Genomic DNA, 21,991 nt, shown 5'->3' on the forward strand with positions numbered 1-21,991 from the left:
TTGAAGAACCAAGGAAATCAAGCATTTGGATGAGAATCTATAAAGTTTATTTATTTTGTAATCCATATGTATTGATAGTTTTGTCACTAAAATTCACAAAGGGGGAGATTTTTAGAGCACTGCTCGGTCAAAATCGCAAGCGTTTCTATCTCAAGCTTGTTTTTCAATTTTAGTTGTCAAAATTATAAGTCTTGATTTCTAGTATATCTACTTATAGTTATGTATCGGATTAAGATAGAATGTGTAATCGAGCTTTAGACTTCACGGCGTTCATCGATTGAAGACGAAGATCTACTGAGGGGAGCTTGGAGGAACTTTATAAACAAAAGGTATGTGAAGACTTGAACTCATCTATCACTCAGAACTCTATTCTATTCTATTCTATCTCTTATTGAGACAAAGTCGTATAGCTATATAGACTTTATATTATGCACAATTGATATTTCGAGCTGAGTTTATCTCACTTATATATTTCTCGAAATATGTGTTGGTAAGATTTTGCTTTAACCACATTCATTATTATTCTTGACGAAAGTCAAAAGATGATCATGTGAAAATCGTCCGGTAACATCTTACATGATTTGTGTGAGACAATCATTTGATGTATATTTGAAATGTTTCGTACTGATCATTCGATCGCTTGAAAATTGCTTTGAAGCTAATAGTTTGTGTGAGACAGCTATTCCCCTCTTCTAAGAATGTTTCTGTTAGAGCATTGCTCAGTTGAACCCACCAAGCGTTGGTATGTCAAGTTTGGTTGTCATATTTTAGTGAATCAAAACTCATGTTAAGAGTCGCTTGATTATGTACTAGAGTCAACTTCGTATAGGTTAGCTTGAAAGTATTAGGATATGAGACATTACAAGTATTGCGAAGTCTTGAAGATGTGAAGAAGCAAGGAGCTACAATGACAACAATCATCCTTCCACTTGAGGTTAGTGATATTTGACTTGAACTGTTTCATTCCCTAACGTATCTTTCAAGTCGTGCATATTGAAAACATAAATGCGAAGCATATTTGAACTCTAGATAGACATAATATTAAGGAATACAATAAGAGGTTTATTGCATAACCATTAAACTTTGTAGATAAGACATCGCCATAATCATTTGAATGCTATTATAATTATGTATGGGTATGAGGTGAGGATTTCATCCTAGAGAACAATGTTTACATGTGTTCTAAGAAAGTAAGTTCATAAACTTGTTTGTGGACCGAAAAAGAAATTACCAGGTATTATTGGTTTTGTTATTCATTGCATATCTTATGAACAACCAATATGTTTGATAGAGTATAACCGCTCACAACTTGTTGTGTTCTTGGTAGAACTATTCACAAAGGCCTGATTTATGTGTTGGTATAACTTTTATTAGTAAAACCGATCTTAGGTAATCACATGTGGTATGATATGATTTTGTATGTCTGACCAATTAAAAGGAAAGGGGAACCGATCCTTGTAAGGGGTGAAGTACATCAAAGGGAACCGATCCTTGTATGGGGTGCAACAAGGTTTATAGCAGATAGGGGAACCGATCCTATGGACATGTGCAACACGTTTTTAGGCAAAGGGTAACCGATCCTATGGACATGTGCAACACATATAAGTTAGATACCATATATATGTGGGGAACCGATCCTAGTACCTAGTCAACCGAATTTTTGGAAAGCTAGTGTAACTATGCATAGTACTCACATAGAGGTAGAACCGAAACTTGTTTTGGTAGAACCATAAACCCATGATTGTGATTGAATGTTGGTTTGATCAATCACATAGTTCTTGAAAGTCAGATGAACCAATTCTAAACTTGTTTGGAAGTGTGGCAAATCGGTTTCAAGATTGTAAGTGTGAAAGAGAACTTACAAAGTAAAGATGTCGACAAACTTTGAACACGTGCTGTGAATGTTTATTTATTTAATTGTTCAAAGATATTCCTTAACGGCTAAGGAAAGAGAATCCCAGGATCGAAACATAAGTAAGTTAAGAATCTTTTAATTAAGGTTATTAATTTCATTTATAGGGAAATTATAGAATTAGTAATGTGCATTTACTAATTAGATTTTCCGAGAGATTTCGATCGTTATTTTTGGACAGAGCATTTCTAGGAATTATGAAAACCTAATCTGTGCTTTAATGAATATCTTGAGAATATTTTCGGTTTTGGTAATTCCTTGGTGTCCAAACTTCCTTGTCTATAAATACTCGAACTTTTCCTTTCTAGCAAACTAATCCTTCATAACAACATATTTACTCTTTTGTTGTTGTTACTGGTGTAGCCGCCTATTCGGAGAGAAGAGTAACCTAATTAGGAGAAATCTCTTACCGCCGCTCAGTTTAAAGTCTTCTTTGGGATTGAGAAGCTCTAGCGTGTACCGTTGGTGGGAAACTAGATAAATGCGGTTTATCTTTTGTCTTCGATTGATTTGATTGACTAACGGTGGTTGAAATCTGATTGCACCTAGTTTGTTTATTCTTGAGAATATTCTCTTCTGATATAAGATTCACTCAAACTAGTTCAAAGTTTCGACAGGGATCTTTAGACTGTTGTTAATTCTAAAAACGATCTTGTGATAATCCATTGTTAACAAACTCCGTTCTGTGCATGATTGATCACAAGAGATTCAAGTGATTGTGTGCAAGTTTTTATTGAAGATTTAAGAAGATTTGAAAACAAAGAAGATATTGAAGATCTGACTTGGGTTTTATAATCTTTGGTGTGCACAATACTTGTTTCGGTAAAAGAGGACCCAATTAATAATCGGTTTATCCTTGTGGTAGATTGGATTGATTAATCGAGTAGATCGGCATCAACACGATTCTTCGAATTAAAGGTGTTGTTGGCTTAATCTTAAACGATTACCTTTAGGTGATTGAATATAAGATAGATCTAAGGACCTGACGAAGGAGTTTATGTTGAGATAAACGGAAGAGCCTTTGTCCGACTCATATCACTTGGTTGAATAGAGTTGATACCAAACAGATTTGTTGTTCCTTCACTGTTTGGAATACGAACCAAAGTAATTGTTCCAAGTACGTGACTTATTTATAAGTTGGAGGAATGGGAATACAGAAGGAACTAGGTGAACTATAGGGTTAGTCACTTGGTCTCAACTATACAAAGTTAGTGTAATTTTGTGTAGCGGCTTAATCCTGAGAGTATTCAATTCTGGACTAGGTCCCGTGGTTTTTCGGCATTTACTGTGTCCTCGTTAACAAAATCTTTCCGTGTCATTTACTTTTTTATTCCGCATTATAATTGTTTTATTATAGTTAAAGTAAATTGCACAAACGTTAATTCCTATTTACTTGATAAGCAATCCTATTGTGTTTGGTTAAGTCCGAACCTTTGTATCAAGCAAACATACTTCGTTGTTGTATTGTCTCGATCTCGTATCCATAGACGATCACACGAAGTGTGAACCGATTAGTTGTATTGTCTCGACTCATTCCATAGACAATCACTTTCAGAGAAAGGACTTATAGGTAGGAAAAGTTTTAGCTTGAGGTATATTTGGGTACCCTCTCCTTTTCAGTTTCAACGATTGAAATGGGAGTTTATAACAATTAACCATTTTCTGGATATAACACATTATGCGTACCAGTATGCAAACTGTTGTAAGAATGATTCCGGACCAGGAACTAAGTATGCATACCCGTATGCGACGGTTTTAACTGTTAAAGTGCGGGAACTAAGTTTGCGTACCCGTTTGCAAACTGTTTCACCCGAGTTAGGTTCGGAGCGACAGTATGCGTACCCATTTGCAAACTGCCGGACAAGACCAATGTCTGGAACTTAATTCTGCGTACCCGTTTGCAAACTAAGTTGGTTTAAGTTCTAAAATAGGTTTAGTATAATTTCATACTCATGGACAAATACATTTATATACTAAATACACATATTGGTAATCCAAAGATTTGCAATGAATAACAATACCAATAAGCCTAACGATTTCCCTTACGATTCACAAAACAAGTTTATGAATGTACTTCCTTTAAACGAATGTAAACATTGTTTCCTAAGATGAAATCTTCACCCATACCCATAAATAATCACAATAACATTCATACGATTATGCCGATGTCCTATATACGAAGTTCAAAAGATAGGCGTTATACTTTGTATTATAATTCCTTAATACTACTTCTAACTAGAGTATAATCATTCATAGCTTCGCAGTTATGTTTTCAATATAGCTCGACTTGAAAGATACGTTAGGAATGAAACAGTTCAAGTAAAAATATTACTAACCTCAAAAGGAAGGATGATGTCGTCGTTGTAGCTCTTTACTTCGTCACATTCTTCAAGTCTTCGAGTAATACTTGTATGTCTCATATCCTAATAACTTTCTAGCTAACCTATACGAAGTTGACTTTAGTAAATAATCAAGCGAATCTTTAAATGAGTTTTGGTTCACTAAAATATGACAACCAAACTTGACATACCAACGCTTGGTGGGTTCAGCCGAGCTATTCTTAAAAAGTTTGGTCATCTAATACTTGGTTCATGTTGTTCTCAGAATGTCTCAAAGTCAAAGAGCATCCAATAGAGTTGGAACTTCAAGAAGTCAACCAAATTCTGAACAACCAGAACAAGAATATCAAAGTGTTGAATGTTCAACAATTGCTTCAACATCACCTTCTTCGAGTAAGAGATTAGCAGAAGTAACAGATGAAGATCATCCACTTGTTGTTGCTGCACTGAAGAAATTGCGTACAACAAGGTCACCGACATGGGATGAATTCACTAGGAAAATTGTTGTATATCCTGTAAAAGGGAAGCCGGATGAGGAAGAGGTTGTTCTTATGGGTGAATGTCATCATTATGGAAGGTGCATAGAAGCTATAAGTGAAAAAGGAGCTACCCGCTTGTCTCAACATCTAAAAACCTGCCACGAGAAGCCTGAAAACAAGCCAGGCCAGATGAATATTATCATTGCAATTAAAAAAACAGGTAATAACCAAGTTAAATTACTTAATTGGAAGTATGAGCCTATGGTTACTAGGAATTGCCTTGCTAAAATGATTGCTAAGCATGATTACCCTCTTAACATGGTTGAGCATTTCTACTTTAGAGATTTTGTTAAGTCTTTGAACCCTGCTGCTAAAATGCCATGTAGGAATACAAGTAGAGCAAATGTGTTGAGGTGTTATGCTGAAATGAAAGATGAATTGCGATTAAAATTAGATAATTTGACTTACATATGTAGTCGTACAACTGATATGTGGACTTCCAAACACACTAAAGATGGTTATTGTTGTGTTACATGTCATTTTATAGATGATGAGTGGAATTTGACTACCAAAACCTTAGCTTACATTGTAGTGCCATCACAACATACATGAGATGCTCTCTCAGATTTTACCAAAACTTGCACTTTGGAATAGAACATAGATAGGAAAATTTTCGCTTTGACTGCTGATAATGCTCCAGCTAGTGGTGTTATGATGAGAAATCTTATTAGTTGGAATTCCACTTTTCTGATGCTTAAGAATGCCATTGCACTTTAAGAGGGTTTTGAAAGACTTAATGAGTTTGATTCTGATTTCGATATTCTGCCATCTAGACAGCAGTGGGAACAAGGAATAGAAATTTGTAAATGTTTAGAGGTTTTTAATGATGTTTCAACTTAGTTTGCAGGGATTAAGTATCCAACTACAAATCTGTGTTACACTGGGTTTATGAAATTAACAAATGCATCAAAAGTTGGTAAGATAGTGAATTTGATTATATCAAAGAAATTGGGTTGAAAATGAGAGAAAAGTTTAATGCATATTGGAGGGAAAGTAATTTGATTATGAGCATTGGAGTGGTTTTAGATCCAAGGTATAAGGCAAAATGGGTAAGGTACACATATAAGAAAATTTGTGGAGAAGATAATTGTGCAGATGAGTATGAGAAATTCAAAACAAACTTGACCAAAATTTTCCAGGCATATGAATCTCAAAACAACACTTTGGCTCATGCTTTCTTTAGTAACTCTGTCTCTCGCATGGATGTAAGAAGCTTGTAAGGACCCTCAAGCTCGTCAACGCTATTAGACCAGTCAAGAGACGTCTTAGCCGATAATAACTCGATTAGCTTAACACGAACGTTAATTAATAGGAATTAATCTAATAGGGATTTAGATATGAAACAAGTACCGTTGAATAGGTCCCGAAAAGTTATGGAAAATGGACTACTCAAACTTGTCACTCGGACCCTGGACGAAGAAGATTTTATCAGATTAGTGAGAAGGGTAAAAGAGTCTTTTTAAGACCGAATGCGGCTGCCCTTATCCATTTCTTGGGTGCCTCTTTAATTCTCGTTGTGCTTATCCCAATCGAGAAGATAAGTATTCTTCTTTCTTATTTTCTTTCTTATTCTCGTTCTTTGTTTCTTCTTCTTTCTCTTTTTTTCTCTGTTTCTCTGCGACTGGAGAGATTGAGTGTTTAATTAAGATTTTGAGATCGAGTTATGAAAGGAGAGTTCATGGTGGTGGTTGTTGGTGGTGTTGATGTTGATTAACTGTGAAGAAGAAGAAGAAGAAGAAGAAGAAGAAGAAGAAGAAGATTAAGTTGTTGCTGTAATATGGTTTATGTAGAACTGATGATGTTTTAGTGTAGTTGATGGATGAATAACCGAGGGGTCGTTACTTAATTGAAGAGGTGAAGCTTCTTTGGTGTTGAATCGAAAATTAAAGGTAAAACAGAAACTTTATTTAGGATTTCTCAGATTTCGGTTTAGAAGTTCGATTAGTTTGAATTTGTTTGATTAACTGATTAATTAGAGATGGGTTTTAATCAAGTGGGGAATGGAGATATTTCTATGGAATTTACTTTTGATTACAAAGGAAATTAAGGTTTCGGTTCTTCCCCAATTTGAATTAGGATTCTCTGGAAATTTAATTTCAACTAAAGCTATCTGAATTGAAATGTTAAGTAAAGATGATAGTTGGGTTTAAATGTTATTGCAGAGGAAAGTTGAACTCATGATAAACTATAGATGTTGCTGGTGGAGATAGAGATTGAATCATTAGCAGTAATGATGTTAAATTAGTATGTGTTTGTCTGGTGCAAGTATAATTTGATGATGGGGACAGTTATATTATGTTTAGGACTGCATATGAGAAGTGACTTGTGGTGTAGTTTGTGTATGTGATCTGGTGTTGGTTTTGAGTTAAGTACTACTCCCTCCGTACCACATATATAGGCGGAGGGACCAATTCTCTTAGATTAAATATTTTTTTTGATTTTATAAATTTTTATATTTTTTCTTGTTTTACCCTCAATTATATTCCCAATATTAGAGACATATACTCAATTGTGATGATCTATAAGCAAATAAATAGGGGTAATATAAGTACAAAATTGTTTTGAAATTTGGACTCCGCCTATATAGTGGTACAAGGAAAAATGAAAATTTCGCCTATATAATAGGTACGGAGGGAGTAGATTACTGCCGCAGCAGCGGGGGGTCGACCGACCAAAGAACAAGAGAGACGATTATGGACGATATTTTTCGTAAACTCGTGGAATTGACTGTGTGTTTTGCTATTATGTCGAAAGTTTTGTTTTTTTTCTTTATGCAATCCGAAAGATAAATAGGAGAAATCGGGAAATGCAAGATATGAAAACCTAGGCGATACGCCGGGACGCATGATATTACTAGTTACAAAAAAAAAAGCTTAAATTCAATACCAAAAATACAGAAATAGTTTAAGTTCAACTTAAATTCAATGTTTGCAAAGAGATGGTGCATCGAGCTTCGTATACTAAAGAGGATATCAGAATTACCAAATGGGACCCACGTAGTATTAGACATGCTTATAACTTCTTATATTGTTTCTGGTTGTTTTGTATCCTTTTTTTCATCTATCTAAACAAAAACCCATTTTCTCTGTTTTTGTGGTAGTTTCTCGATCCCTCTTCTCTATGCTCCTTCTCTTTGTTTTTTTAATCTTCTCATGTCTCACATGTCACCCTTATTTGCACATTTATTGTGACTGACAAATAACACTAAAGTGGCTGTATAGAGGTCTCCCTTTGGTCGACCAATGACCTGCAGATGGTTTTGTGGGTTGCAGCTACAGTTCAAATTACTTGTGATATTGAGTTGGAGATGCAATTTGAATTCAATTGATTTGGTGGAGATTCAGGTGAATGGGAAGTGTTGCCTGAGATGAACTGTTGAATGATTGGTCATGAGAATGACTGCAGGTGATGGTGAATTTGAGTGACTGGTGAAGCTGTAGATTGTTAGTGTTGAACTAAATTTAAGGGGTAATGGAATTGGTATATCCGAGGAGTTTGATAATAAAGGTTGGTTGCATCTTCTGAGAATTGAATGTGCAGATGAGGAGTGTGGCAAAGATGTCTGAACTGTAAATGTAATTGAATTTTTTGAATGTAGCTGAGAAGATAACGCCAGTGGATTAGTGAAGGAAGTTGTACTTGTAAATCTAGGTTTGTGATTGTAATAAAAGGAGTTAGTACAGATTTGGATTGCATTTGATTTATGAAGTGGAGCTTTCCTTGTATGTAAATGAAGTTGTAGGTAGTAGTGATTGTATGGTTTTAGCTGGCAGCTTCAGTAAGGGCTTGCATATGATGTTTCAGGTAAGCTTAACCTATGTAATTAAGTATGAAGTAATTTAGATTGAATTTATGGTTTGATGTTGCAATGTAAAAATGGTAGATGAAGGTGTAAGAATTAGACTTGAAGTGATCCGTAACGTGGTGTGTTTAGTTAAGCTTGTCCGGCTGAATTGATTTAGTCTGACTTAGATTGTGTTTTTGTCTGAGTGAGTTAACTCAGTAATTAAGATCTGACCAGTCTTGACTCAGTGAACCTTGAACAAATTGACTAGTTGACCTGAACTTGACCTGACATTAGACGTTGACTGTTAGTTGACCTGTGACCGTCAGTTTGACTGTTAGAGACTGTCAGTTGACCAGATGGACCATGCCTTAGATTATGGGCCGGATTAATGGACTGGGGCTTAGGCATAGTTTTCATACTTGGATTGTTTGGACCCTTTATGTTCCGACTTGACCTCTGGTTTCTTCTACAAAGTTATAAATATTCACAAGACTTATCTAGTGGACTGGAGAAACAACCTAATTGAATTATTAAACCCTTAGATATGCAAGAGACGAATAACGAAGATGTGTAGAACTATAAATGGGTTTAAAACCATTAGATAGATTTTTATGATTCTTGTGTGAGCGTTTTTGGCTAGATTCTTAGAGTTCTTGCGTGATTAACAGTTAGTCTTTATTAACAACGATCGATTCCAAGGATGGAGCAGTCGATCGTGGATCTCGAGGTAGGCGTGGCTTGTGGATCGTAGATCTCGAGGTAGGCGTGGCTTGTCATCAAAATATGTGGGAATACATTTAACTCTTTTGTAACTATTGTTATTTTATTTTACAAAGATTTTATGCTTTTCAAACTCATGCATTGTCTGACTGTACATTTCATGCATTATTTCACTTTGAGTTTCGATTGTTCTGTTGATTCTGTTAATCTTTCCATGGTTTGGAAAGGACTTGTAATATTTGTCTGTCATATGAATTGTTATGGGAAATAAGAATTTCCACTTGTGGTATATAGGATACGCTCCTTCGCATTTGTACATACTTACTTTCTGCTTTTATGCACATGGTTATGGTGCTACACCACAATATTATTATTCGGTGTGGAATTGGCATCAATATTATATATTGTTTGAAGAAGGAGTTTGTCCATATAAATGTTTGTTTATTTCAGTGACTTGGTCACTGTTTAATGTTTCGAAAAATATGTATTGTTTTCCAAATCTTGCTTATGATTACATGAAAGTTTAATATTATTTCTATTGCGCATCCTTTTTAGGGATGATGTGCTCACCCATTCCCACTTTCAGTTTCAGAGACAGATCAGAGTTGCGCAGCGAAAGCTTCAAGGGTTGCTTTCGTTAATTGGTTAATTTCAGTTATGTTTATTATGTTGTATATTATATTTGTAATCCATTGTCTATTATATATGTATCATTTGAGAGGAATTCTTGTATATGTATATTTTACAGTGGGGATAGTTTTGGGATAAGTTTTGAAGCAGATTTCTTAATTGAATGTTTAAGTAAATGATTTAGATTCTTAGTGCCTCTTTATTTAGTTAATTTCTTAGATTAGTCAGCTGCTAGCTTAGGGGGCCCTACAAAGCTCAGGTACAACTAACCCAGATTGTTCTAATTTTATGTTGGAAAATGATGAATATGATGTTCAGAAATCTGAGTTAGAGACGTACTTAGAAGAACCAATTCTTCCAACTCTGACACCCCAAGATGAATTCAATTTCGATATATTGAGTTGGTGGAAGCTAACGGGGGTTTACTCAATAAATATTGTTGTAGGTTTGTATAGATTTTATAAGTCGTAAAAAGTAACAACTTTCGGAGAGTTTTACAGAGTTAGAAAAATACTTGCAGAGTTTTGTAGAGTTGGCCTAATTCCTGTAGAGATTTGTAGAGTTCTAAAAAGTTTCGAAAACAAGATTTCTAGTGTATTGTATAACCAAACATGAAAAATCTAGAGATTTGTAGAGTTTTATAAAATTTATCCTATCAAAAAAGATTCTTGAAAAACGTTGATTGCAAATTAAATTGACCACCCATCATAATCTTAAACACTTTAGCCATCAGTTGAAATTTTCATTTCAAAATAAAAAGAGTTTGATCATATCATATGCTGTTTAGGATATGTAAATATATATATGCATTTAGGATATAATTAAAAGAGAGAGAGAGAGGGAGAAATAAATCTGGAGTATACGTGTCAGCGTTTGCATCAACTTGAAATAAAATAAAATAATATCTAAACAAATAAAAGATAATAATGAAATTTTAAATTTTTGTAGAAGTCTCCCAACATCTTTCATATTTTGCAAGATTTTCTTTGAGGCAAAAATACATATAAATATCATTCAAAGTCTTAAAAACTGGTAAGTATGCAAAGTCTTTAAATTTTATTGTTTATAACGAGTAACACAAACTTTGAACGATATTTTACAAGTATATAACGAGTAACATATACTTACAAGGAGTTTTATAAAGTATACAACCGGTAATACAATACTTTGGAAATCTATTAAAGTCTCTGGAAATCACAAAAAGTATTTATTGATTAAACCCCCGTAAGTATCCCTAAGTACCCAATTCTATCAAAGATAGCAAGGGATGTGTTGGCTGTTCCGGTGACCAGTGTAGCATCATAGTCCATGTTCAGCGATGGTGGAAGCGTTCTAACAACACACAGAACTTCATTAAGTCCAGATTTAGTCCAAACATTGCTATGCTTAAGTGATTGGCTGCCAGACTTCTTTGATGCAGGTAAATCTTCCTTTGCTTAGTTCTTTTCCTTTGCTTTTCTTTGATTAAATACAGAAATTAAAATCAAGCATGACTGTAATTAACACCCATAACTTGCAAGGACATAAATTTAGAAGCTAATTTTGTTCACATTAAGACATACAAGTCTGACATTATAGTTTTGCTAATGTGAAGTCTGATGAAAACACTTTCTCATCTGACTCAATTGATTACATTCATATCATTACGTCGTTTGTATGGTTTTGTTAATGCTACTTGAATCCCTGAGTCATTCCCCTCTATGATCTTTCTTACCTTTGTCTATATTTTTTTTTTGCTGCAATTTTGGTTATGTTAATGTTGCAATTTGGTTTCTATGCCGCAATTCCACTTATTTGGTTTGGAGTATAAGATATCACAGATTCTACAAATGAATGCTGGGTGTAAGTACTCTGCAGCCTTCACTGCAAGTTACAAAGGAACTCAACCATAGATTTAACCAAGTTCTGAAAGTAGCTAATTCAAAGCATTTGTTACAGGGACTTTAGAATATAAACATTATTATCAGTCTGCATCACTATGTCTATTTGTTTTTATTTCTAATTGATTGTTTGTGAATGTACATATAGAATTCCTCGACTGAAGTTAATGCAATGATGCAACATGCAACCGGGCAGCCAAGGAAGATCATCACTAGCCTGTTGACATTGTTGTTAAGTTTGTTACAAAAAGACATGGTTTTTTATTTTTTTGTACTTTATTTTGCAGAATGTTTGGATGTTTTTAGTTTGTTTTTCATGTGTGATGTGACTGAGAGATTGGGAGTAGTGTTTGTGTGGTTTGTCTTTCAGTTACACTGAACATTTTGAAACAAAAACTCTGTTAAATTTCAACATTTACTTCTGTTCCCAGAAACCGGATTTTATCGGATACAATTATGATATCCGATAGCTTATATTTAACCTTATCGATATGGAATTTTTGGATTCCCGCAATATATTATCGTATACCGGATATCCGATAATTCTTAACCTTATCGGTACAGCCAATATCCGCTGGATATTTATCCGTTGCCAGCCCTAGTAAAAGTAATGGATGAATAAGGTTTTTTCATTTCAGGTAAAGGAAAAAACTTAGAGAAATGTTAACAAGATCAAGCAGACATGATTTTGTTTGCTGCTTATTTAGTAAGAGAAAAGTGAATTGTGTTCACACAAACAATACGGTGTTTATATGGTTTCAGGTGTAGGGACTACTAGGAGACCATTAGGATTGAATGTTTTATTTTACAAGGCACGGTAGGTGAATTTTGTTTGCACAAACTACCATCGGATGATACAGAATTTGATCTATTAATTTTTAGAACTTTTTTAGTATCTGCGTGGCATTACGCAATCGTAATTGGTAATGATAATCATGATTACGTAAAAATGATCAAAGACAATCCTTATTACCTTCGTTATTGTTGGAACAATTGCTGAATTATGCCTGCACAAAAAATAAAATCAAACACGAAAACAAATGTTATGGCTGAGCAGCGGACTAGGTCGCTCTCTTTAATACGTTTCGCGACTCTGCCCAAGATTGTGCAAGAAGTTTATCGTTGTCGTGTCATCCCCGGAATAAAAAAGTCGAGTCAATCACTTACACGATCACTCTTACACGGTGAAAGGATATGAAACTTCTGTACTCCATTCTTGCTCAGAATCACACTAGTGGTAAATACATGATAATCAAACACTTATTTTATTTCTAAAATCATTTTCTTTTCACAACTCAAAAATATAAGAAAAAAGAAGAACTCTCCTCATTTTTCAACCAAAAATCTGATTTATAGTCAAGAGTTTTAATAGAGTTTAATAAAAATTAATTATGATATGACTCACACAATTAAAGCCCATTAAACAGAAACGATGCATATTAAAAGCCAAGTATATTAGTTTTGGTGAAAAACTTTATGAGTAATAAAAATATTATTAATTGAAAAATTAATTTATGTTTTAAAATATATATATCCCAACAATCCTCCACTTATATATTTTTTTAAAACATTGATCAAGAACATATATAGTTGTGCATAAGCAAAGGTGTTTCGCAACTTGAACCTTTACGTAGTATTAATAGGCTCTCATAAAATCTGACCATAGAGTGAACATAAGTCTTGAACTATAGGAGGTAAAAAGATTTCTTAACACACACGACTATACTATTGTAAAGCCTAAAGTCAGCACATTAGTGCCTTGCACTTGTATCCCAGTTTAATAAATGATCTAGAGAACTGTCCATATTCTCATAGAAAGCGGCCATTCACATTCATATAGGTGAGTTTACCAAGAGTACTCCTGAAAGTACCCTACTCTAAATAGAGATATAAACATCATTAATAGTTTAAAAATTAAGAATTAAACTCAACCTTTACTCGCTTCAGGATATCATGCCGAGGGATGCATTCTTCAAAAGCATAATTCTCGCATCTCTATATTATTTATGACTTGGTGTCCCATTTGAACCCCTATTTTGGGATCTCACTCCGTAGGTAAGGGTGACCCTTTTGAACCTTTTTTTGAGATCTTGAGTTATAGGTTGGTAACCAAATCATAAATAACTCAATTTCAATGATTCATATCATCCGTGACTTCGTCCAGTACTTTTGAACCTATTTTTAGGTTGGGGTATCCATCATAGATGACTCAATCTCAATGGGCATCAGCCTCATCCCATGAGATGTATTCACACCTTCTTATCAGTCCTTTCGCCAAAGGATTAATGAAAACTCTTTTAAGACTATATATAATCCATGATCTCACAACATCAACTCTTATTGTTATAGTTAATAATTATCAACTCTACAATCACATTGGTTTGATATGTTTGTTCCTCTATCTAGTTGAGGATCCAATCACTCTGTCCCTTAAAGGATTCATCTGAAGCGATGTCCAATCAGCTTCGCAATATCCTTAAAGGATTGCAGTAACCATTTAGATAGTGTATTTATAGGTGTAAGATATATTTGAAACACCTCATAACCTTCTCAATATTTTACCAATTCTCCAAACAAGGATTGGTAAATATGAATATAAAATCCCCACTAAGGAAGCAATATATTAAACTCCCACTACAGAAAAAGTATATACAGTCAATCACTTAGCAAAGAAACATACTAAGCTACTACACTCATGTCTAGTGCAAATACAATCTCATAAACATTGGCACTAAATCAAATGAGTGAAAACTAGTTTATAGTTAGACTATATATATTTCTATTTCTTTTTTATTGTATAGAAATATGTTCAAAAGAAGAACAAATTCAATTCAAGTATATACACTATCTTCACTCAAATCTTTTATGTCAAACAGTAAACTAAACATGTTCTCATTTTCATTAACATCATATAAGTTAGAATTTTAACTCCACAAATACTTACTCATATATATAACAAAGAGTGTTATGCATTATTTCATTTTTCATAAATTATGAAATTATTCAAACTAATCAAAAAAATTAAGTTTTTCTCATTCAATTGTTCAAAGTTTATTTCAGGATATATATATATATATATATAATGAATTGTCTAACTTATATCCATTATGTTCTTTTAGAAACTACACAGTTTTCATGCTTGGTCTACATAGATTCTCATCTTTAACTTACACAATCAAGTATATATATTTCTACTCATGACTATAAAAATTCATGCATAGTAGAAACAACATCAACAAAACAAGAATGCAAATTAAGCGACATGAATGCAAGTGTCAACGATTTTCTATGTACTTGTCTAAAAACAATAGGCTCACAAAACGTTTTGCCAAAAAATAATTTTTTTTTGGAAGAAAAAAGTTACTCAATGAGAAGTTATCTTCCAAATTATAAGCACCAATTCATGACTAAATTTTTAGTCTCACTTATATATATATATATATATATATATATATATATATATATATATATTATATACTCCCTCTGTTTCAAAAAGACCGTCCTCTATTCCATTTTGGTTTGTTTCAAAATTGTGTCCAGCTTCTGTTTATAATCATATTTTTCCAATAAACTCTCCAATATACCCTTAAGTTTTTATATTCATTATTTGTTTTTTGATGGGCCCAATCTAACATATTAATGAAATTTGTATAATTAAGGAAACAAATATATCCTTCATTCCTTTAGCTTTGTTTTTTTAATTTCCTATTTACAATCCTATAATAATTTTTGGTAATTTTTATTACTAAGGTTATCGAAATAAATTAGGCAAGTAACTAAGGATATGCATGTAAACTACTATGGTCTCCTTAATATTTTGACAAAGTCAAAGCGGGCTATCTTTTTGAAACTGAGGGAGTATATACCTTTATGGGTTCATATTCTTAGTGGATTACTTGTCAGTTTCAGTTTCATTTTTTATTTTTAGTTCCTCTAATTTAAACCAAAGTCAGTAAAACATAGGATATGGAACCCCCACTATTTTTTGACTCAAACTAGAATTTTAAAAAAATATCCAAAGTTCAAAAATTTTGAAAAGCTAATGAAACAATGATCTAAATCCAAAACATTTTACAAAATATAGAGGATAAAAATCCAAACAATTTTCGTGAAGACAACATTGCGTACTCCACTGCTCACACGATCATATTTTATATCAATATAAGCTACTAGAAGCATCAAGCCAGTTGTTGTAAAATTCTCAAATATTTTATTTCATTCAATATCATTGCAAGTTGCGTAAGATTACATGCATGTTATTCAAAAATTCATAAATTTTAGAGGAACACAAAACATGCTCATATTCATCGTGTCGCAAACATTCAAATTTCATATCATGTTATGATAAAATTGTAATGTTAGTTTTAACTATAGTTTCATCCATAACATATCATTTGTAGTAGTACAATGATCAAATTCAACAAATTTATAATCTCAATCTAGTTAATAATAAGATAGGCGAAAACTAGATTCTTTCTTATTTCGGAAGTACGAACATCTTTAAAAAGATAGTTTTACCCGAAGTAAACTATGGATACCATACCAATACAGAAAACCCTAGTGATGTGAGTGTATCTCAACACGACTTTCTTTTAAACGATTTGGTTTAAGTTTTGAACCATAACCTATCAAAACAAACATGGTGTAAAACACCAATATATACCAACCTCTCACCGTATCCACAATTCACATTAACTTATCTTGAAAAGCATTGTTAATAGCATTTGATATCCTTGCAATTCCGAGTAAACATAGCAAATAACTGCATAGTCAAGATAATGTTCATTTCTTGGTGAGAGTTGATATTCACATTTGTTTTGACTTGGTTTAGAATTATTTCGGTTTTGGTTTCTTATCAAGTTTTATCCCGTAAGTTCCAAACTCATATGAGTCACATATTTATTGTCATATACAATAATTCTCAATATCTTGTTTCCCTAAAATTTATTCTAAGATTCAACAATCAATTTATTTAATATAGAATGCAATTATTTGATCACTACGATAACTACAAATAATTCATAAAACATACTTCAATTGCTTTTAAAGCTCAATTGGTCATAAACCATTATCCATTCTTTGTGCATCAACAAAGAAATCATCAACCCCAATGCTTCATACATCGATTAATCTCCCACGATTTTTATTTCATTGGAAAATAAAAACTTGCTCAAGTAAGTGAATTTTCACCAGTTACAATCATTTTACATGTGAGTATTTGAAACCAAACATAAGTAAGGTATGCACTTAAATAATTACTTAAAATCAATTAAAACATAGTACTCCGAGTTTCTCTTAAATGTCAAACAAAGATTCAAATTTATATAGTTATAACATCTTACATATATTTAAAACTTTCTACTAAGCATATTATCAACCATATGTGGTGCATTAGTTTGATTGCTATCGATAATCTTCTTTTCCATTACCAAAACAAGAGAACGAAGTAAAGTAATATAATCAAAAAATTCCTTTTATAATGTAATTTTTAGACATACATACAGAACGATTTTGAAATCACCACATCTCTCAAACAAAAACTCCAATTGGGAAATTTAAAAATGGATTTTGTAGATAAGCCCCGGTAATTTTCATGTTACATGAATTCAAATTTTATCTAAAAAAAGATTAGGATAAACGGCTTCAATCATAACTAAATTTCTGCCCATCACAATTTTTAAGATAAATTTTGTTGTTTTCTAAAATACTTTAAAATAGTTTTAGGACTCCAAAAGTTTTAAAATTTCACATGGATGTTCATCATGATATCTAATTTATATGGTTAAAATTTCTAGATCCAAATCAATTTCGTTGAAGAGATGAACATAAAACTCTACAACATGTTAAAAACATTCGTTTATCATCAACAATATTTTTTCTATGTTAAATATTCATGAAGAATAATATTTCCCATGCTACTTCTAGTCCATCAATCTCATCCATAAAATTTACATTAGGTATCTACTAACCTAAAATTTTCAAGATCATAGAAAATCATTAAAGAAAAATCATAACGTTAATAATTTAATAAACACAATTAACAATGATACTTATCGTGTTTAAGCAATTGTTTTTCTTTCAATCTGTATGGCAGAATAAAACGTAAAATTGTTGGAACAATTGGTAAGTTATGCCTGCACAAAAAATAAAAGCAAACACGAAAACAAATATTATGGATGAGTCGCGGACTAGGATAGTTAGGAAACAAGAAAGATAACACCAAGATGATGATGCTGTTGATGTTGATAATATGCTACTGCAGGATCATGATGCTTAGGGTTTTGATTCAATATATTGAACCTGGAGTTCATTAAGAACCATAGTATTCCATTTCTCACTCCGATTATCTTTTTTCCCTTCACATTATTCCAACAACTGTCTCATTTTTCCCCAGTTATATATTCCTTTCCATTCATCTCCACATATGTCTTCATGTTAATAACAGATCTTTTTCGCAGGTTCACTACATCTCCTCTAATTCTTTGTCAAAAAGGTAATCTCCACATCATGATCATCTTGAAGAAAGTTTGTGAAAAACTAAGATAAAACTTCATTACCTAGTTGAAAGATCAAACATCTATTTACCTGGATGAGAGTGATTGTTGCCAACCTTCCTTGTGAATACTCCGTAGAAACTGCCACAAACTTACTTATCCTCTTATATAGTATTGTACTCCATCTTATTGTTCTTCTTTTGAACATCAATTTTTTCTCAAAATAATAGAGTTCATGAAGTTTGATAAATCATTATGATATGAGTAAACAATAGTTTCAAGATTAAAAATCTTTGATCCATCAATCACAACTCTTACCAAGCAATTTCTAGTGGTTGATGACGATGAAGAAGAAGATTTAAATTCTGTGAAGGTAATTGATGAATAAGGTTTCGCCATTTCAGGTAAAGGAAAAAACTCGGAGAAATGTTAACAAGATCAAGCAGACGTGATTTTGGCTGTTGCTGCTTGTTTAGTGAGAGAAAAGTGAATTGTGTTTGCACAAAAAACACGGTGTTTATATGGTTTCAGGCATAAGGCTCGCTAGGAGACCATTCAGATTGAGTGTTTTATTTTACAAGGAATTTAACAACTGTCCGATGCTGAAGAATTTGATCTATTAAGTTTTAGAGTTTTTTTAGTATCAGTGTGGCATTACGCAATCGTAATTGGTAATAATAATCATGATTATGTTAAAATGATCAAAGACGACCCTTATTACCTCTTATTGTTGGAAATAATTGTTGAACTATGCCTGCACAAAAAATAAAATCAAACAAGAAAATCAATTTTATGTCTGAGTCGCGGACTAGGTCGCTCTCTTTAAGACGTTTCGCGACAATGCCCAAGATTTTGCAAGCATCTCTTCATTGTCGCGTCATTCCCAGAATAAACAACCGAGTTCAATCTCTTAGACAATCACTCTTGCATGACGAGAGGATGTGAAACTTTTATACTTCGTTCTTGCTCAGAATAATACTTGCAGAAAACACATGATAATCACACACTTGTTTTTTATCTAAAATGATTTTATTTTCACAACTCAAAATAGAAGAAAAAAACTTTTCTCATTTTTTAACCAAATATCTGATTTGTAATCAAGAGTTTTAATAGAATTTAATGAAAACTAATTATGATATAACTCATACAATTAAACAATTAAAACCCACTAAACATGAAACGATCAAGATATTAAAAGCCAAGTATATTAATCTTGGTGAAAAACTTTGTGAGTAATAAAAACATTATTAATGGAACAATCAATTTGTGTTTTTAAACATATATCCCAACGGTCATTTAAAGACTTTTGAAATAGAAATGCCTAATTACGAAACATGCAGGTTTGGTAGGATTACGAAACATCATTATCCACTTTATTTGATGGGTCCGTAGTTGGCTTCTTGATTTTTATCTAGCCTAGTACGATTGCAAATAGCAGCATGGTGGGACATCTGATACAACGCCTACAAAAATTTCTTATTATCGAGATTAACGATTCCATTCATGTTAAAAGTAGAAAAGCTAAGAGTGGATCAGAATTAGTCTACTAATTGTAGACCATCAAATTAAAATCTAGCAATTGGATGTTGTTTTAGGGTCCCACTTGAGTTTAAAAAACCCCATCCCTTCTCAATCCTATGGTTGAGGGAAGATGGACCAAATTGGTCCACGTCTATTGGTCCACTCCTAGCACTTGTCGTGTTAAAAGCATGATCGAAGAGTGAACATGAGACCAAGGTTTGAAAAACGACCGTTAAAACGGTCAAGCATATGTGTCGTGTCAGTGGGATCACGGATATCCGTGTCTATATATCACCAATAAATAGAAAATAACGGCGTTATTTAGATCCGTTATGATTTTTTTCACGCATGTTACAATTGTTTTTCTAAAATTGAATTTTACGTTTTCTCCTTCTAAATAACATTTTAACGCGAGTTTTTTAGACTATCTTTCCCATTTTCACGCCTGCTATAACCTTCTTTTAGAAAAAAAATATAAATATTTTCTTTTAATTCTTTATTTTTAAATTAAAGATTACAAAATTACAAATAAAATCTTAAAATAAAAGAATTAAATAAAAATATATTAAAAAAACATTGTAAGAGCGCTGTTACACCCGTTACAACTATTTTCACACATGTTATAACCGTTAGATAATAATTTCAGATCATGATTCTTTTTTATTTCCTATTCAACCTTTTTAACGTATGTTATTTCAAAATAACGTATAAAGAATGTGCTTAATCATTTTACAATCTCCACTTAGGTAGAAAGATGGATTTGTGAGCCAATTTTCTCAAAAATGAAGGAACAAATTGAAACAATAATTTTGTTTATTTGGAAATATTGAGGTAGTTTTTGAGAAAATTATCCCCAATCCAACATTTCTAATAGAAAAAATTAAGAGACTCGTACAAAAGTCGGACACAAAACAAAAAATCCCAACTAAGTGCATTCAGAGAGCAGAGAGTACTAAAACTTCGTGGTGTAATATCAAGACGAATTAGATAACATTTAATGACGCTTGTTTTTAAAAAGAGAATTTGAATTTGTCTATGGAATACGCTATCATTCTATACTTATTGGATGAAGAAGTTTTCATGCGTCTCTTAACAGGATGTGAATGGGCTTCTTCAGTTTTACCTACACTGGCGGGCATATGAGAGGGTTAACTGGGGCTTTAGCTCCGATCTCCCTCCCGATCCACAAGGCAATTTTTTAGTTATTTTTAAAGTATTATCCCGAATCTAATAAAGAATTCCAGTCTTTCTAGATACGTCCTTCTTAACATGTAGAAGCAAAAGCCCTTCTAAAAGCCTTAAAAGGGTTAGAAAAAAATTTACTTTCGAGTGTTTGTTTGTAATATACTAATATATTGTAAACCTCTGGTGGATACAATCAGCAGCGAAGGAGCGAAGACTGAATGGATAGTTGAGAATACCATTGAAGAAAAATATTTATGCTCTTAAAAATCTTTCACAAGATCAGGTTAAATATATTTGCAGGGATCATAATTCATCATAATGGTGCATCATACTCTCTTGCAAAGGAAACGAGGATCAGAAGACTCCAGCAGAAGACAATGAATATTTACCAAAGAGAAAATAAAAGAGCATTATTACTAATGTTTTTATAAAAGCAATATTGTAAATCTGTTGTACTATTTTATTCATTTTAGGGTACAAAAATGAATGATAAACTAACTAGAGTATTTAACGGAAAACTCTATAGCTTGGACAACTAACATAGTCCAGATCTAGGACAATCAATCAAGACCTTTGATCATTCTCATTTATACCCACTACCAATCCCGATGTTAGAGTCAATTACCTCTTTACCATTAAGATTGTGCCACGTTGGTGTCCCAAGATTGGACAAGCTCTGCTGTCCTGGCTGTAGCAAGAATATAATTTTCATGTCTGGGACTTTTTTTGTGAGACTTTTTGTATGAACACAGGTCATCTACAGGGGTGGCCCACCATTTAACCGCCTAAGGAAAATCGAGAAGTGTCCCGTTGATTCTCCACCTCCTCTAGTTTGGATAAAGATGTGTTACTTAAACTCTAAAATGCTCTAAGAAATTAGACACGTCAATGACAGGTGTTTTTGTAAACGTCGGTTTTGTCATGCGAGCTCCTCTATAAATACCCCTAATGGGCTCCTTCTACGGGGGTGTATTGAGAAACAAA

Source organism: Papaver somniferum, chromosome 6 (genome assembly GCF_003573695.1).
Source record: "Papaver somniferum cultivar HN1 chromosome 6, ASM357369v1, whole genome shotgun sequence".
NCBI lineage: Eukaryota > Viridiplantae > Streptophyta > Magnoliopsida > Ranunculales > Papaveraceae > Papaver > Papaver somniferum.